Consider the following 21453-nt stretch of genomic DNA (forward strand, 5'->3'; position numbering starts at 1 on the left):
CTGATTCCAACCCCGGTGAACTTTATATGTAGCAGCAACATCCGTATTTCCTAAAATGTAACAATAACCCGGGAACCTCTAAACCACCAGGTTTTTCTAAACCATTGTGGAAAATGATGGCTCGTATTAGAGGAACACCATATATCCCTAGAAAATTAGGAAAATGAACCAAGTCCGAAGAAGAAGAAACCAGTGATTCAGATTAGAGGGTTGTAATCATGTTGTGTATGATATGTATTGTAGTGTGCTTGTACTTTTATGTTCAATGTAAAAATTGCTTGTATTGTTTGTTAATTATCTTTTACGAATCTAATTCTTGTCTATTTACAGTATAAAAACAAAATGGACGTTAAGGGTAGACAACCGAATATTTTAGAAGACCTACCAGAGGATATGATTTAGGAAATTTTGTCTAGAGTCGGTCAGAATTCATCAGCACATTTAGTTATGGCGAAATTAACTTGTCAAACATTTGAAAGACTTTCCAGAAATGCCTTAGTTTATAAAAGGCTTTCCTTTGATAGATGGGGTATATCACATTGGGGAGACCGTAAGTTACGCCGTGTTTTCTTAAAGCGTTAAATGCGGGGAACTCAAATGCAATTTTACGCTACGGGTTAAAAACCTATTTTGACTCAACATATCCCAACATAGGACTTCAAACTTTAGAAAGTGCTGCTAACATGCAACATAAAGAAGCATGTTATGCTTACGGGTTAGTGATGTTCGCTTCTCACCAAAGTGAGAAAAAGAACATCAGATTTCAACTTTTAAATAAAACCTTCCCACAAGTGACGGATTCAGTAGTTGGGGTGAGAAACAAGATTTTTAGATTATTACGAGGTTGTTGGACATTACGAAACCCTCGTCCCTTCGATGATGTTACAACATGCTGTCTTGTCAACGACCACAACGGTTATGTTCCACAAGACCAAGGATGGGAAGTAGTCTTAGTAAAACCAGAATGCATGACTTATTTCTGGACGTATGAATTACGTTTTTTTATTGCCTTTGCTGAATGACTTGCGTATTAACTAGGATTGTTGTCACAACTGCTTTGTATCAAAGTTTTTATGTGCTATATTTCATGCTATATGTAAAATAGCGGTATTGTAAGTTTGCAAAATATTTTATATAAGTTTGAATGTGAAATATTATTGTAATCAGTTTTTCATATAGAATTGTAGTAGTTGAATTGTATATTAGCTACTAAATATGAACTTAACGGGTAGGTACTACCCGAATTAAAACTATAAAATGCTAATATGAAGAAAAAGCTTTTATAAATAAGTTCATATTATGCTACGAAATACTATTGACTACTCTTAATATTCTATATGATTAACTTAATTCTTTGGCTATTTTTGAAGGAAATGGCACCGCCTACTCGTCAGAACTTGAACATGAGCGAGGAAGACATTCATGTTTTCCTTGCTGCAAAAATAGCTGCGGTGCAAGCCGCAATGCAAAATAACAACAATAACTCGTGTTCTAGCAGTGGAACAAATTCCACAAGAACTCGTGTAGGATGCTCCTACAAAGAATTCACTGCCTTCAAACCTTTGGAATTCGATGAAACCGAGGGTCCAATCGGATTGAAACGGTGGACCGAAAAGGTTGAATCGGTATTTGCCATAAGTAAATGTACTAAAGAAGACAAAGTAAAGTACGCTACGCATACCTTCACAGGTACTGCGTTAACATGGTGGAACACCTATCTCGAGCAGGTGGGACAAGATGCTGCTTACGCACTACCGTGGTCAGCATTCAAGCACTTGATGAACGAGCAGTATCGTCCCAGAAATGAGGTCAATAAGCTTAAGGTAGAGCTTAGAGGATTACGAACGCAAGGTTTTGACATCACCACGTACGAACGACGATTCACAGAGTTGAGCCTATTGTGTCCAAGAGCGTTCAAAGATGAAGAAGAGAAGATTGACGTATTTGTAAAAGGGTTACCAGAAAGGATTCAAGAAGATATGAGTTCACACGAGCCCGCCTCCATACAAAAGGCAAGTCGAATGGCTCACAAACTCATAAATCAGATTGAGGGTAGGATTAAAGAACAGGCAGCCGAAGAGTCCAACACGAAACAAGTCAAGAGAAAGTGGGAGGAAAACAGTGACAAGAGTTACCAATACAACAACAACAACAACAATCACAATCACAATCGCAACAACTATCCCAACAACCGCAACATCAATAGCAACAACAACAATCGCAATCCCAACGACAACTACAACAAGCGTCCCAACAACAATAACTTCACCAAATGTCCCAACAACAATAACAACCACATTAATCCCAATAGCAATCTCAATAATAACAATGACAACAACAATCAGAAAATTCCATGCTATAGGTGTAAAGGATATCATCCGGGTAAATTTTGTGAAGTAGTATGTACCAAATGTAATAGGAAGGGTCATGCTGCAGCGAAATGTGAAGTATTCGGACCAGTGACTAAAAGAACAAATACTGCCCACATTATTTGTTTCGGATGCGGAAAGAAGGGCCACTACAAAACTACGTGCCCAAACTAGGGAAATAATAATGGGCAAAGCCGTGGAAGAGTTTTTAACATTAATGCGGAATGTTTAAGATTGATTTGATACCAGTAGAGTTAGGGAGTTTTGATGTGATAATTGGCATGGACTGGTTGAAAAAGGAGAGTGCAGAGATTGTATGTTACAAAAATGCAATTCGCATTGTACGAGAAGAAGGAAAACCCTTAATGGTGTACGGAGAAAAGAGCAACGCGAAGCTAAACCTTATTAGTAACTTGAAGGCGCAAAAGCTAATAAGAAAAGGTTGCTATGATGTGCTAGCACATGTCGAGAAAGTACAAACCAAAGAAAAGAACATCAATGATGTTCTCGATGCAAAAGAATTTCCCGATGTATTTTCGAAAGAATTACCGGGACTACCTCCACACCGATCTGTTGAATTTCAAATAGATCTTGTACCAGGAGCTGCACCAATAGCTCGTGCTCCATACAGACTCGCACCCAGCGAAATGAAGGAACTCCAAAGCCAACTACAAGAACTTTTAGAACGTGGTTTCATACGACCAAGTACATCACCATGGGGAGCTCCTGTTTTGTTTGTCAAGAAGAAAGATGGTACATTCAGGTTGTGTATCGACTACCGAGAGTTGAACAAACTTACCATCAAGAACCGTTACCCACTACCGAGAATCGACGACTTATTTGATCAATTACAAGGTTCGTCAGTTTATTCGAAGATTGATTTACGTTCCGGATATCATCAAATGCGGGTGAAGGAGGATGATATTCCGAAGACTGCTTTCAGAACGCGTTACGGTCATTACGAGTTTATGGTTATGCCATTTGGGCTGACTAACACACCAGCTGTGTTCATGGACCTCATGAACTGAGTGTGTGGACCATACCTTGACAAGTTTGTCATTGTTTTCATCGATGACATACTTATTTACTCAAAGAATGATCAAGAGCACGAAGAACATTTAAGAAAAGTGCTAGAGTTGTTGAGGAAAGAAAAACTGTACGCTAAATTTTCAAAGTGTGCATTTTGGTTGGAAGAAGTTCAATTCCTCGGTCACATAGTGAACAAAGAAGGTATTCAGGTGGATCCGGCGAAGATTGAAACTGTTGAAAAATGGGAAACCCCGAAAACTCCGAAACATATACGCCAATTTTTAGGATTGGCTGGTTACTACAGAAGATTTATCCAAGATTTTTCCAAAATATTAAAACCCTTGACTGCATTAACGCATAAAGGGAAAAAATTCGAATGGAAGGATGAGCAGGAGAAAGCGTTTCAATTGTTGAAGAAAAAGTTAACTACGACACCTATATTGTCATTGCCTGAAGGGAATGATGATTTTGTGATATATTGTGATGCCTCAAAGCAAGGTCTCGGTTGTGTATTAATGCAACGAACGAAGGTAATTGCTTATGCGTCTAGACAATTGAAGATTCACGAGCAGAATTATACGACGCATGATTTGGAATTAGGCGCGGTTGTTTTTAAATTAAAGACTTGGAGACACTACTTATATGGGGTCAAAAGTATTATACATACCAATCACAAAAGTCTCCAACACATATTTAATCAGAAACAACTAAACATGAGACAGCGTAGGTGGATTGAGTTATTAAATGATTACGATTTCGAGATTCGTTACCACCCGGGGAAGGCAAATGTGGTAGCCGACGCCTTGAGCAGAAAGGACAGAGAACCCATTCGAGTAAAAGCTATAAATATAATGATTCACAATAACCTTACTACTCAAATAAAGGAGGCGCAACAAGGAGTTTTAAAAGAAGGAAATTTAAAGGATGAAATACCCAAAGGATCGGAGAAGCATCTTAATATACGGGAAGACGGAACCCGGTATAGGGCTAAAAGGATTTGGGTACCAAAATTTGGAGATATGAGAGAAATGGTACTTAGAGAAGCTCATAAAACCAGATACTCAATACATCCTGAAACAGGGAAGATGTACAAGGATCTCAAGAAACATTTTTTGGTGGCCGGGTATGAAAGTCGATGTTGCTAAATACGTAGGAGAATGTTTGACATGTTCTAAGGTCAAAGCTGAGCATCAGAAACCATCAGGTCTACTTCAACAACCCGAAATCCCGGAATGGAAATGGAAAAATATTACCATGGATTTCATCACTAAATTACCAAGGACTGCAAGTGGTTTTGATACTATTTGGGTAATAGTTGATCGTCTCACCAAATCAGCACACTTCCTGCCAATAAGAGAAGATGACAAGATGGAGAAGTTAGCACGATTGTATTTGAAGGAAGTCGTCTCCAGACATGGAATACCAATCTCTATTATCTCTGATAGGGATGGCAGATTTATTTCAAGATTCTGGCAGACATTACAGCAAGCATTAGGAACTCGTCTAGACATGAGTACTGCCTATCATCCATAAACTGATGGGCAGAGTGAAAGGACGATACAAACGCTTGAATACATGCTACGAGCATGTGTTATTGATTTCGAAAACAGTTGGGATCGACATCTATCGTTAGCAGAATTTTTCTACAACAACAGCTACCATTCAAGCATTGAGATGGCGCCGTTTGAAGCACTTTATGGTAGAAAGTACAGATCTCTGATTTGTTGGAGTGAAGTGGGGGATAGACAGATTACGGGTCAGGAGATAATACAAGAAACTACCGAGAAGATCGTTCAAATTCAACAACGGTTGAAACCCGCCCAAAGTCGACAAAAGAGCTACGCGGACCTTAAAAGGAAGATATAGAATTTGAAATTGGAGAGATGGTCATGCTTAAGGTATCACCTTGGAAAGGCGTTGTTCGATTTGGTAAACGAGGGAAATTAAATCCAAGGTACATTGGACCATTCATGATTATTAATCGTGTCGGACCAGTAGCTTATCGACTTGAGTTACCTCAACAACTCGCGGCTGTACATAACACCTTCCATGTCTCGAATTTGAAGAAATGTTTTGCTAAAGAAGATCTCACTATTCTGTTAGACGAAATCCAAATCAACGAAAAACTTCAATTCATCGAAGAACCCGTCGAAATAATGGATCGTGAGGTTAAAAGACTTAAGCAAAACAAGATACCAATTGTTAAGGTTAGATGGAATGCTCGTAGGGGACCCGAGTTCACCTGAGAGCGTGAAGATCAGATGAAGAAGAAATACCCGCACCTATTTCCAGAAGATTCGTCAACACCTTCAACAGCTTAAAATTTCGGAACGAAATTTATTTAACGGGTAGGTACTGTAGTGACCCGAACTTTTCCATGTTTATATATATTAAATGAAATTTATATTTACATGATTAAGTGTTTCCAACATGTTAAGCAATCAAACTTGTTAAGACTTGATTAATTGAAATAGGTTTTATATAGACAATTGACCACCCAAGTTGACCGGCGATTCACGAACGTTAAAACTTGTAAAAACTATATGATGACATACATATGGATATATATATATATATATATATATATATATATATATATATATATATATATATATATATATATATATAGTTATCATGATATTATGATAAGTATGTACCTCATTAAGTATTTTAACAATGAGTTATATACATAAAAATGAGACTATTGAATTAAGAAACTTGAAAACGGTATATATAACGATTATCGTTATAACAACGTCTTACTAATTATATATGAATCATTTTAAGATATTGATACACTATATATAAACATGTTAAATGATAAGTAAACATATCATTAAGTATAATAACAATGAACTACTTATGTAAAAACAAGACTACTAACTTAAGGATTTCGAAACGAGACATATATGTAACGATTATCGTTGTAATGACATTTAACTGTATATATATCATATTAAGATATATTAATACATCATTATATCATGATAATGTAATAATTTAACATTTCATTAGATATAATAAACAACGTGTTAACAACATTTAACAAGATCGTTAACTGAAAGGTTTCAAAACAACATTTACATGTAACGACTAACGATGACTCAACGACTCAGTTAAAATGTATATACATGTAGTGTTTTAATATGTATTCATACACTTTTGAAAGACTTCAAGACACTTATCCAAGTATTATACTTAACAAAAATGCTTACAATTACATCCTCATTCATTTTCATCAACAATTCTACTCGTATGCACTCGAATTTGTACTTGTACAATACACAGCTTCTAAATGTATTTACTATTGGTATATACATTCCAATGATCAGCTCTTAGTAGCTCATGTGAGTCTCCTAACCATGTGGGAACCATCATTTAACATCTAGAATGACTTATGAGCAATGAAACAAAAACAAGAACTCCTTTTAACCCCACTCACCTTCACCACTCACCACCTACTCCATTTCACTTCCAATTTTCTTCCCAATTCTCTCTCAAAGCACACACACTCTTCCATGAACGTCTAAGTTACTATTTTTCCAGCAAAAATCATTAAATACAAGCTTTGGTTATTACCTATAATCATCATAAAAACAATTACTCAAGAACACATCAAGAACACTTCTAAGTTTACAAGTTTACTTCCAAGTTTCCTAATCCATTCCAAGCAATCATTTAAGATCAAGAAACCTTTGTTATTTACAGTAGGTTATCTTTCTAAGTCAAGGTAATATTCATATTCAATCTTTGATTCAATTTCTATAACTATAACTATCTTAATTCAAGTAATAAACTTACTTGAACTTGTTTTTGTGTCATGATTCTATTTCAAGAACCTCCAAGCCATCAAAGATCCTTTGAAGCTCAAGTTATTTTTTCATCATTTTCAGTAGGTTTACCTACTAAACTTGAGGTAGTAATGATGTTCATAACATCATTCGATTCATATATGTATAACTATCTTATTCGAAGATTTGAACATGTAATCACTAGAACATAGTTTAGTTAATTCTAAACTTGTTCGCAAACAAAAGTTAATCCTCTTAACTTGACTTTTAAAATCAACTAAACACATGTTCTATATCTATATGATATGCTAACTTAATGATCTAAAACCTGAAAACACGAAAAACACCGTAAAACTGGATATACGCCGTCGTAGTAACACCGCGGGCTGTTTTGGGTTAGTTAATTAAAAACTATGATAAACTTTGATTTAAAAGTTGTTCTTCTGGGAAAATGATTTTTCTTATGAACATGAAACTATATCCAAAAATCATGGTTAAACTCAAAGTGAAAGTATGTTTTCCAAAATGATCATCTAGACATCGTTCTTTCGACTGAAATGACTACCTTTATAAAAACGACTTGTAACCTGTATTTCTGACTATAAACTTATACTTTTTCTATTTAGATTCATAAACTTAAGTTCAATATGAAACCATAGCAACTTGAATCACTCAAAACGGATTTAAAACGAAGAAGTTATGGGTAAAACAAAATTGGATATTTTTACTAGTTTTAGCTACGTGAAAATTGGTAACAAATCTATATTAATCATATCCTAGCTAACTTATATTTTATCATACATGTATTCTAATATATTATGTAATCTTGGGATACCATAGACACGTATGCAAATGTTTTGACATATCATATTGATCCATGTATATATATTATTTGGAACAACCATAGACACTCTATATGCAGTAATGATTGAGTTAGCTATACAGGGTTGAGGTTGATTCCAAAAATATATATACTTTGAGTTGTGATCTAGCCTGAGACGTGTATATACTGGGTCGTGGATTGATTCAAGATAATATATATCAATTTATTTTTCTGTACATCTAACTGTGGACAACTAGTTGTAGGTTACTAACGAGGACAGCCGACTTAATAAACTTAAAACATTAAAACGTATTAAAAATGTTGTAAATATATTTTGAACATACTTTGATATATATGTACATATTTGTTATAGGTTCGTGAATCGACCAGTGGCTAAGTCTTACTTCCCGACGAAGTAAAAATCTGTGAAAGTGAGTTATAGTCCCACTTTTAAAATCTATTATTTTTGGGATGAGAATACATGCAGTTTTATAAATATTTTACAAAATAGACACAAGTGATCAAAATTACATTCTATGTTGAATTATTGAACCGAATATGCCCCTTTTTAGCTTGGTAGCCTAAGAATTGGTGTTTATTATAATTGCCACCAATTGACGCGAATCCTAAAGATATATCTATTTGGCCCAACAAGCCTCATCCGAGTTACGGATGCTTTAGTACTTCGATTTATCATGTCCGATGAGAGTCTCGGAATGATGGGGATATTCTATATGCATCCTGTTAAGGTCGGTTACCAGGTGTTCAAACATATGAATGATTTTTATGCAGATTGCATGTTGTTTATGAGAAATGGAAATATGAAATCTTGTGGTCTATTATTACGATTTGATAAATATATAGGTTAAACCTATAACTCACCAACATTTTTGTTGACGTTTAAAGCATGTTTATTCTCAGGTGATTATTAAGAGCTTCCACTGTTGCATACTAATTTATGGACAAGAGTTGGAGTCAGCATGCTTGTATAATATTGTTTAAAAACTGCATTCGAAGACTTAAATTGATGTGTAATATTATTGTAAACCATTATGTAATAATCATGTGAAAACGCTATATTTTAGATTATCATTATTTGATAATCGTCGTATTATTTTTAAACTTTTATCGATAAAATAAAGGTTATGGTTTGTTTTAAAATCGAATGCAGTCTTTGAAAAACGTCTCATATAGAGGTCAAAACCTCGCAACGAAATCAAATAATATGGAACGTTTATAAATCGATATGAACGGGACATTTCAGATTACGGGTCAAAGCGCGTGCATTAAAGTTGTTCATCTAGCCACTAGCTACGTTTTGGTTGTAGTGGTATGTTCTAACTTTGATTTATGTATGGGTTAGGTTTTGGTTAAAGAAGAACATAAAATCCATATTTGGTGATTTTGGGTGTTCTTTGGTAAGATTGAGTCATGAGGACTCAAGAATGACTAACCTAGGGTTTCAAAGGGTTATTTGGTGTTTAAGAGTCATAATTGGTTAGTTAATTGCTAGCACACCTAGCTATTAAAGTGAATGGGTGTTACTTGGGTTAGTGGATGACCCGAAATGGGTGTGTTGACCTTGAAATGGCCAAATGGGTAATGATTGACCTAGTTTGGAAAGGTGGGTATGAAATACCCTAATTAAGTATTAGTTAGTATTGTTGGACCTTAATCACTAGCTTTGAGTGATTTAAGAAGGTCTTGACCTTAAATGGGCGGTTTTGGAGTAAATGGGGCATTTAATGCATTTTAAGTTATTAAATGCACATGAGTGAATTGTTGGTGTTTAGTCCAACTAGTTTATGTGTTGATTGAGTACTTATTGTATTAGGTACTTTGCTTTGAAGCTTGCAGAAGTATAAAACCGTCACCGAATCGTTAAGGTGAGTGGAATAATTATATGCGTAGGTATATAATGTATTTATTTGTGTAGCGTGAGATGTGAAGTGTCGATGTGTTAAGACACCACGTTCACGTGAAGAGTGAAGTGTCGATGTGCTAAGACACCACTCTAAGTAATGAAGAGTGAAGTGTCGATGTGCTAAGACACCACTCCAAGTAATGAAATGAGTGAAATGTCGATGTGTTAAGACACCACTCCAAGCAATGTAAAGAGTGAAGTATTGACGTGTTAAGATGCCACTCGGGGTGAAGTATCGATGTGTTAAGATGCCACCTCAAGTAAGATGAAGAGTGAAGTACTGACGTGTTAAGGCACCACTCGGAGTGAAGTATCGACGTGTTAAGATGCCACTCTAAGAAAGTAACGGATGAAGTGTCGACATGTTAAGACGCCATCCGAGGTGAAGTATCGATGTGTTAAGATGTCACCTGTGGGGTTAGTGTACGACGTGTTAAGTGCACTAACGGTTGTTATGAACACCGATGGGAAATTCGAGTACCATTCCTTGTACGATTGGTTAACCATGGTTATTGTGTTGTAGCGCAAGCATATTATAATGTTCGAGTTATATATATATATATATATATATATATATATATATATATATATATATATATATATATATATGCTATTGTTATGCTAGCTTGTGGTATTGGAGGTTAATAGCTTCGTGTTTGAGATGATAAGCTAAATTGTGTTGCCAGCATGTATGCGGTATGTGTGTAAGTGTTTGCAAGTAGGTATATTATATATGTATGTGTATAATTATTGCATTCACTAAGCGTTTTGCTTACCCTCTCGTTGTTTACCTTTTTATAGGCTCCGGCGTGGACAAGGGTAAGGGCGTTCGTTTGGATTAGTGATCCCGCTTTGTTATGATAGGAGAAGCTTTTGGGTGTATGGCTTTTTGAAGTTTGACCGAATGTTGGGTAGTTTAACCCCCAAACATCATGCTCTAGTGTCGTTTGGAATTTAAACTAATTCAGTTGAAACTTGTACTTTTGTACGAAACTCGTATTACGGCATATGTGGGCCCGGTTTCGTAAAACTTATTTTATTATTGAATCGTGTGAGTTTTAACTATTATATCATGTTGTGAAAAGCGTTCGTCTAAATATGTCGGGAAGTGAGAGATCTTTATTTGAAAATTGACAAAACCGGACAGAACTGAATTGGGCATGTGCGCGCCGCGCACCCTGAAGTGGTGCACGTGGCGCACCCTTTTGACTAAAAAAAAAAAAATTTATTTCGCGTATTCGGTTAATTATTGGTTTGGGTCGTTACAATTTACCACAATTTATATATATATAAAAATTTGTGTATAGGATTAATTATTTTCACTAGTTTTGATTCGGCACCTTTCAAGTGTTTAGGGATTCAAAGTAAGCCTCGCAAATGGGTTGGGTTGGATCGAGACTCAAATGAGTTTGAGTCAAAACGAGTGATGGGTCGAGTAGGTCTCAAAATTCGAACAGGTCGAACGGGTCGGGTCCTAATAGCGTGGGTCAGATGGAGACCCACATTTTCTTACAAAAAATTTCTTGCATTTTTTTTTTATTTTTTTAAATAAAGAGAAAAAATTTCAAAAAATTTATTAATTTTTTTTTTTTTACTTTTCTAATTTTCTAAGTTTTATATTTTTTTTGTTTTATTTTAAACTTTTTCATATAATAGATTGGAATGGATTTTAACGAGTGTAGATGTTGTTAAAAAAAATAAGAAAGAAAAATAATTGAGAAAAGTAAATATATCGAGGATGATAAAAAAAGATTAATATTCACATGCAGCTCAACCAATATGCGACAACACATTTTGTATTTTAGTATATGTGGTAATTAGGTATATATGAAAATTATATATTCAAATAGAGTTTTAAATTTGGGTAAATATAATTTAGCTTAAAAATTAATACATACCTGCTCATATTATATATCGCACATGTATACAATACAATAATATTAATAACTTAATATATTTACTTTTTTCTATAAACTAAAATCCATTTTATATTCAGTTTTGAGTTAAATCAAAGTCATAATTTTCGAAAACTAAAACGAATCGAAAGTCCAAAGTAAAATTCTATTTCAGTTTTGTTCAATCCAAAAAATATTTTAAATTCAACTTTCTTCTATTTGATTTCGATTTAAACAATTTTAAATCAAATAAAGTATTGAACACTATAACTTACTCACCATTAGACCAACTATAACTCATAGAACCCAATACCGTGGGATCCCACGTGGCTGCAAAACCCACACCTCCAGTCGGCCTAATGTCGCGTTGGATGAGGGTTGTTCGTTGGATTTCAAACGGGTTCTGCTTACATGTTATAACAACCCTCACTTTTCGACTTCCGATTTTACTAAAATACCTAGAGTTGTTATATACGAATAAATTTAACGTTGACCGAATAAACGTACGCTTAAAATAAATAATATAATTATAAATATTATAAATAAGATTATGATATATAATATAACATAATTACATCAATGAATATATATATAATATTTATATTACTTTTGTTATTTAGTTAATAGTTTATATAATTAACTAAATAATAAATAATATTATAACATTTATAAAACTAATAAAAACTATAAATTAATAATCATAAATTTTAATTTTTATAAAAACTAAATATAATAATAATTTTTATATAAAATTCGTATTTAATAATTAAACAAATATAGAAATAAAATGTTAAATGTTCTTAGAAATATATTAAACAAATTTTTTTTTAGAATTTTATACAAAAAAAAAAAATCAAAACTATATCTACTTTTAATAAATAAATACAAAAATACAAACTACTTTTTCTTTTAAGATTTACTTTTAATAAAAATAGAAACTACTTTTCTTTTAAGATTTACTTTTAATAAAAATACAAACTACTTTTTCTTATTTTAACTTTTAAGATTTACTTTTAATAAAAATACAAACTACTTTTTCTTATTTTAACTTTTAAGATTTACTTTTAATAAAAATACAAACTACTTTTTCTTATTTTAACTTTTAAGATTTTACTTTTAATAAAAATACAAACTACTTTTTCTTATTTTAACTTTTAAGATTTACTTTTAATAAAAATACAAAATACTTTTTCTTATTTTAACTTTTAAGATTTACTTATTTTATTTTAATTTTTTTTACCTAACATTTTCAACTATAAATACCACATACATTTCTCATTTCAAACTTACACCTTAATCTCTCATTTCTCTCTTAAAGAACTACTTCTAGTTGATATCTCGGTCACTTACTTGCTTTACTTTCCTTTCTTGCGTGGAATACTTCAACTGCTATTTAAGGTGAGTTTCATTTGCTCCCTTTTTAATTGCTTTGCAATTTACATTTTTGGGCTGAGAATACATGCGCTATTTTATAACTGTTTTATGAAATGAATACAAACACTAAAACTGATTTTGCGTGAGTTTCATTTGCTCCCCTTTTACTCTTTACATTTTTGGGGCTGAGAATACATGCAAATGTTTATTAACTGTTTTACAATAATTATATGCGTGAGTTTCATTACTCCCTTTTTATATATATTTTTGGGCTGAGAATACATGCGATGTTTTATAAATGTTTTACGAAATAGGCACAAGTACTAAAACTAATTCTACGTGGGTTAGAATCAAAAATCCCCTAGCTTGGTAACTTTAACTATTGGTTTATGAACTGGTAGGCGGGAATCCTAGAGATAGATCTATCGGGTCTTACACCCCCACCCAGATGTTGTTCTAGTCACTACTAAACTAGAAGAACGGGTGTTTAGTACTTCGAGGTTAACGTAACGCACTTGATTCGGTGCAAATATTATTATAACTCAGGGGTACACACTCTTGTTAAGGCTAGTTACCGGGTGCCCACAACTTATAGAATGCTTTTATACACTTGCTAGTGTACGGATATTTATGAAACTGAAATCTTGTGGCCTATTATTATAACGGAAATGATTGATTTTGATAAACTAATGAACTCACCAACCTTTTTGATTGACACTTTAAGCATGTTTTGTCTCAGGTGACGAATAAGATGATTGCCATGATTGCTACCTGATGAATTGAATGCTGCTACATGGAGTCTTCATTTCATTACATTTACTTTGCATTAAGATTATTATTATTATTTCAGTTTAAATTTGATGTAAAACTTTTAATGCTTCCGCTGTTTTATTAATAAATGTTTTATTCAAAACGTCTCATATAGAGTGGTTCTCGTTTATACAACTGTGATTTGATATAATTAGTCACAAATACCCTAGGCCCTATTTTGGGGGTGTGACAGATTGGTATCAGAGCAGGTTGTTGTAGAGAACCAGGATTGCATTTTATGTGTGCCTTATACAATTAGGTACCTTAGCAATGTAGGACTACAACTTTCCTTGACCATAGTGCCTTTAATTGTTGCATTTAATTGATAAATGCTACACTATACCTTAGAAACTATACTTAAATTTTAAGATTATAACATACACGATAATGTGAAATTACTCGAACGTCAACGCTACTTAAGGCCTAGGGTGATCCTTGGTACCACTATGGGACGCTTGTGGATTTCGAATGCCAAACTTAGATTTTAGTCGAGAATTCCTGGGCCAACCGGTAACAATTGATCATTCAAGTGACTCGGCAGTGGCATAGATGTTTGGGTATGGTGCACAATATCAAACCTGACTATAGTGATCATACAACACTTAGTCACTTACGCACTTAATAAGTGGTGAACTTATTAAGAACAACTCACTTAGTCATCTATCCTGGTTTTGTGTATTACATATGTATTACATGAAATATTATTCAAGATTTTTGAAACTCCTATAATTCATACTCAAACGTATATAACTCCCTGTTATATCACGTACCTATATGCCTTATGCCTTTATGCATCGGTTTGCGAACCGGGAAATGTCATTGGGTTATCACAGTATACGAATTGAAAGTCTTTAATCGAAAGATTATTAGATTACATACTTATCATTTTATAATCTCGACAAGTCATACTGCCATTATTGGAGTATAGACAAATCATATCTTAGCATATCTATTCCCAATAGACCTTGTCTAACACTTTTCCTAAATTTCCTCTGTAAATTACGGAAATCTTTCTGCTATATATACGTATTCAAGGAGACGAATATATCATTCAATATTCAACACCCATTTCATATCAAACCCTATTCCAAACACATAATATGGATTTCTCACCTGATTCCTCAAGTTCTTCTAGCTCCAAAGATAGCGTGACAGGAGCACACCCACCGATCAATTACCGTGATTTCTTTAGAAAATGGGGATGGGTTCGCGAAATACTCACCCTATGGAGAAATGAAGAAGGTACTCCTTATCATGAGCCAAACTTACCACCAAACGTCAGAGTACTCGATCCGCTTACCGGCGAACCTGTACGCAATACCGTTTTCACTCTTTTCGCAAGGATTTTCCGCCTCGAAGGTCGACTCGATGTAACCAACGACAATATTCGTCCTCTACTCCCGAATTCTAACCAGAAAGGGTTATTAGAAGAAGTTAGAAGACTTCGAACTAAATATCAAGAATTGACAAACCTTACAGAGGAATTGGTAGAACAAATCCACAGACTCGAGCGTAAAGTAGAAACCCTGGAGGAAATAGTGCGCGATTTGGTAGCTAGGCTCACACTTACTAACCAAGTACCACAAGCAGCACCAACAGCAGCAGCAGCACCACCAACACCACCAGTACTATCAGCATCACCACCAACAGCATCAGCTTCACCAACAACAACATCAGCATCCCACGTCTCAACATCATTATCGGTACCTCAAACATCGACATCATACGCTCATAGATACTAAGGAATATTAGTAATAATGAGTTAAGATGTATTGACTCATTCTTCCTGAAGAATTATATATGTATACTTTATATATATATGGTTTGGAACAATAATAAATCTTTTCGTACTAAACTATTACGTGTGAATCTTAACTAGTATGTACTACTTGGTTAATTCATATCACTAATACGCTATGATGTACATCCTTCGTTAATGACTTAACAATCATTAATCACTGCTTCAGTACAATAAACTCCATTTCATAATAAACTAAGTGTATTATTCAAATGCATGTGTGATTTTACACTCTTATTTTCGATATACTCGAAAATTTCTTGAAAACATCATTTGTGCCTTATGAATTTCACAAGAAATCCACGAGCATCAACATCATATACTAAGGTATATTAATAACAATGAACGATGAAGTATTGATTCATAACTTCATTAAAGAAATATTCCGCGACAATTATGTAATCTCTAAAGTTTTGGAGAATATTTATTCTCGTTTCAACCGTAAATCAAATGAGTTTAATATTATATTAACTTATTAAATCCATAATTACATCTGAAGAAAATATATATGTATGTATATTTTCATAAAGATTGTATTTAAAAATTCTTTTGTACAAACTGTTGTTTGTGAAAATATTTTAACGGGTAGGTAATACCCAAGAAATATCTAACATTCACATTAATATATTACATTGTACATTCTTCAAAATCCTTGAAAACATATCAGATTGATAATCAATGATTCAGATCAGTTAACCTTGAGAATGCTGATGAAGCAGCAAAAGCTGTAGATGGCCTTAATGACCAGAAGCTTGATAATAAAGAATTGTGTGTTGGAAAAGCTCAAAAGAAAATCTGGTATTGAAAGAGGGATTGAGCAAAACATGAAGGAGACCAAGGACAAATCCCAAGGACTAAACCTATAACCAAAAAATCTAGATGATTCGATTTCTGAAGGAAATCACAGAAGATCTTTTTACGCATTCTAAATCCTTACAGAAGAATTTCTTTATTATCCATCGATTTTAGAAATTCTAAAATATCATCGTATCTTTCGTTATAAATATCCTCGATATTTCTAAAGATATCTTCATAACGATTCTTGTCCACAATTAATTATCTCTTTGCAATATCTTTATTACATCATAAAGGAAAAATGTTTAAGTTTCTATATTCCGTAAAATTTAAATTCAAATTTTGAATGATTTGAAGTAGTGTTGAGAATTGAAGCATGAGTTAGTATAATATAATGACGTCAGGCCAACGTGATTATATTACAGTAAGTCATGCTAAATTTTTAATGGAAGATGATGATTCATAGACTTTATAATCATCATTTGCCATGTTACACGACTCTTACATTCTACTTAATCTCTGAACATATCAAGAAAATATATTCTTGATAGTTCTATCCTCAGTAATTATGGTAATTTACCAAATCAAATCGTGATATTACGCTTAGAACAGTAGGTCCATTCGAAACTTCATACCTACAAATTCTGGACCATTACTCGCTTTACTTAGAGTCGAGAGGAGAATAAAAAGGCAAAGAGCTCCGACATATAAGGGAAAATATGTAGCCTGATAACGATACCGAAATTACAAACCGTGTATATCAATACGTATTGCAACGTAAATACATGGGAGAATTAAAAACACTATAACCCCAAGGTAATAGTAGAAGAAAACAAATTCCTCTGGTGGTAAATGAAAAAGAAGAATGACTGAAATGATAGTCAGAAAAATATCTAGGATAAGAACTGGATGGAGCATTCTCACAATCTTTGGAAGTATGAATTAAGGAAGAAAGTATAGAAGTGGTGAAGATAATGAAACGGAAGAAGCTAATTTATAGCAAAATTCCAAACACAGCAATTGAAGCAATTCACCTCATTTAATCAAAGAAAATTTCAAATTCCTTAATTACCGGAGAATCAAATCTTATGGATTACGAAGATTTCCTTTAATCCCTTGAATTTCAGAAATCAGTCGTGACTACGTCAAAAGTTAAGGCGAACATTTAATTTCTCATTCAATCTTTTACAATAGCTTCGTTTATACGCTTCCTATAATCAAATCATTTTATCCATATTATTCAGTAGTGATAAAACTTTATTTTTTCAACTTATATTCATCATTACAATATTCTTGTTGTAAACAATGATGATCTCTATCAAACTTCATGACTATAATTTTCATGAACTACTCTCTGTTTTGTCTACCCTAATATTGTGACATAAACACTCAAAGTTTTAAATAAGCTCAATACTATTCATAACACATTTCATGTGTTCAGTTTACTAAAATGCTCGTATAACACCATCATCCCTTTTGAGGATAACCTAGTCAAATGACACTCTTATTAATCCTTTAGATAACCTCCGCATTAATGATAAAATGCACTTTATAGAAGAACCTGTAAGAAATTAGGGTTCGTATTATTTAAATGCATGAAACAGAACAATATTCTATCCGTTGGAATTCACGAAAGGCCCCGAACCTACCTGGGAACGTGAAGAGCAGATAAAACGTAAATATCCTCGTCTAGGTACGAACAACGCCGATTAATGGCAAAAACTAAATTTCGAGACGAAATTTCTTTTAACGGGTAGGTACTATAACAACCCTCACTTTTCGACTTCCGATTTTACTAAAATACCTAGAGTTGTTATATACGAATAAATTTAACGTTGACCGAATAAACGTACGCTTAAAATAAATAATATAATTATAAATATTATAAATAAGATTATGATATATAATATAACATAATTACATCAATGAATATATATATAATATTTATATTACTTTTGTTATTTAGTTAATAGTTTATATAATTAACTAAATAATAAATAATATTATAACATCTATAAAACTAATAAAAACTATAAATTAATAATCATAAATTTTAATTTTTATAAAAACTAAATATAATAATAATTTTTATATAAAATTCGTATTTAATAATTAAACAAATATAGAAATAAAATGTTAAATGTTCTTAGAAATATATTAAACAAATTTTTTTTTAGAATTTTATACAAAAAAAAAATCAAAACTATATCTACTTTTAATAAATAAATACAAAAATACAAACTACTTTTTCTTTTAAGATTTACTTTTAATAAAAATAGAAACTACTTTTCTTTTAAGATTTACTTTTAATAAAAATACAAACTACTTTTTCTTATTTTAACTTTTAAGATTTACTTTTAATAAAAATACAAACTACTTTTTCTTATTTTAACTTTTAAGATTTACTTTTAATAAAAATACAAACTACTTTTTCTTATTTTAACTTTTAAGATTTTACTTTTAATAAAAATACAAACTACTTTTTCTTATTTTAACTTTTAAGATTTACTTTTAATAAAAATACAAAATACTTTTTCTTATTTTAACTTTTAAAATTTACTTATTTTATTTTAATTTTTTTTACCTAACATTTTCAACTATAAATACCACATACATTTCTCATTTCAAACTTACACCTTAATCTCTCATTTCTCTCTTAAAGAACTACTTCTAGTTGATATCTCGGTCACTTACTTGCTTTACTTTCCTTTCTTGCGTGGAATACTTCAACTGCTATTTAAGGTGAGTTTCATTTGCTCCCTTTTTAATTGCTTTGCAATTTACATTTTTGGGCTGAGAATACATGCGCTGTTTTATAACTGTTTTATGAAATGAATACAAACACTAAAACTGATTTTGCGTGAGTTTCATTTGCTCCCCTTTTACTCTTTACATTTTTGGGGCTGAGAATACATGTAAATGTTTATTAACTGTTTTACAATAATTATATGCGTGAGTTTCATTACTCCCTTTTTATATATATTTTTGGGCTGAGAATACATGCGATGTTTTATAAATGTTTTACGAAATAGGCACAAGTACTAAAACTAATTCTACGTGGGTTATAATCAAAAATCCCCTAGCTTGGTAACTTTAACTATTGGTTTATGAACTGGTAGGCGCGAATCCTAGAGATAGATCTATCGGGTCTTACACCCCCACCCATATGTTGTTCTAGTCACTACTAAACTAGAAGAACGGGTGTTTAGTACTTCGAGGTTAACGTAACGCACTTGATTCGGTGCAAATATTATTATAACTCAGGGGTACACACTCTTGTTAAGGCTAGTTACCGGGTGCCCACAACTTATAGAATGCTTTTATACACTTGCTAGTGTACGGATATTTATGAAACTGAAATCTTGTGGCCTATTATTATAACGAAAATGATTGATTTTGATAAACTAATGAACTCACCAACCTTTTTGGTTGACACTTTAAGCATGTTTTGTCTCAGGTGACGAATAAGATGATTGCCATGATTGCTACCTGATGAATTGAATGCTGCTACATGGAGTCTTCATTTCATTACATTTACTTTGCATTAAGACTATTATTATTATTTCAGTTTAAATTTGATGTAAAACTTTTAATGCTTCCACTGTTTAATTAATAAATGTTTTATTCAAAACGTCTCATATAGAGTCGTTCTCATTTATACAACTGTGATTTGATATAATTAGTCACAAATACCCTAGGCCCTGTTTTGGGGGTGTGACACATGTGGTGACTTGTTGCTCGATTTTGATCGTTTGAACCCACCCATATTCGACCTTTTGATATTTTTTAATACATTAAAAATTCAATTATATTTTATATATATATATATATATATATATATATATATATATATATATATATATATATATATATATATATATATATATATATATATATTACTACTTTCATTTTAACATAAACACGCATTCATATTTCTTTCGTTTTACTCTATTTTACAAATAAATGTGTAATAGTCCAAACACTCCACGTAATTAAGATTAAGTTCCCAAAACACCACTTATTAATACTTGTCCACTATCAAATCTTTGGTGTTCGGGACTACAAATTCTCCCGGATTATCATCCCAGCCACTCCAAATGAGGAGGATTATTTTATGTTTGAACGTTCTTTTATTTTATGTATTTATCTTGTGTAATTTTTTTTATGATTTCTTATTGTATATTTTAATTTTTTTCAATGGTATTAATTTTGTTTTTTTTATATTTTAAAACATGTGACATTTTTTTATTTGTAAGTTTTTTATTACATAAAAAATATAAAACAAACTATAATATAATACAAAAAACTAACTTAAAATGCCTCATCATCATCATTTCACTATTAACCCACACCAAAAACCTACACTACCTAATAATGTAAAAACTGAAAAAAAATAAAATAAAAAAAATAAAAAATAAATTAATAAATAAAACGTACACCAACATTACAAATGGTCTGATAGTTGGTGACTTCAACCGAAAAGAAGGCTACGAAACCGAAAAGAAGATTCGATTTTGGGACTCATTAAAGGCAATACTTAGCTATAAAGCTATGCCGTGGTTGTTAGTTGGTGACTTCAACGAGGTGAAAACCGAAACCGATAGGATCAATTCGGAATTTAACAGAAGCTGGGCGAACATGTTCATTGCATTTATAGATAGTGAGAGGCTGATTGACATTCCCCTAGGTGGTTACAGATTCACTAGAATGAGTGGAGATGGAACAAAACTTAGCAAATTGGACCGGTTTCTGGTATCTGAAGAGTTCGTTCATTTATGGCCGACGCTTTCGGCAAAGGTATTGGATCGTTTTCTATCAGACCATTCTCCCATTATTTTAAGACAT

This window comes from Rutidosis leptorrhynchoides, chromosome 5, assembly GCF_046630445.1.
Source record: "Rutidosis leptorrhynchoides isolate AG116_Rl617_1_P2 chromosome 5, CSIRO_AGI_Rlap_v1, whole genome shotgun sequence".
In the NCBI taxonomy this organism is placed as follows: domain Eukaryota; kingdom Viridiplantae; phylum Streptophyta; class Magnoliopsida; order Asterales; family Asteraceae; genus Rutidosis; species Rutidosis leptorrhynchoides.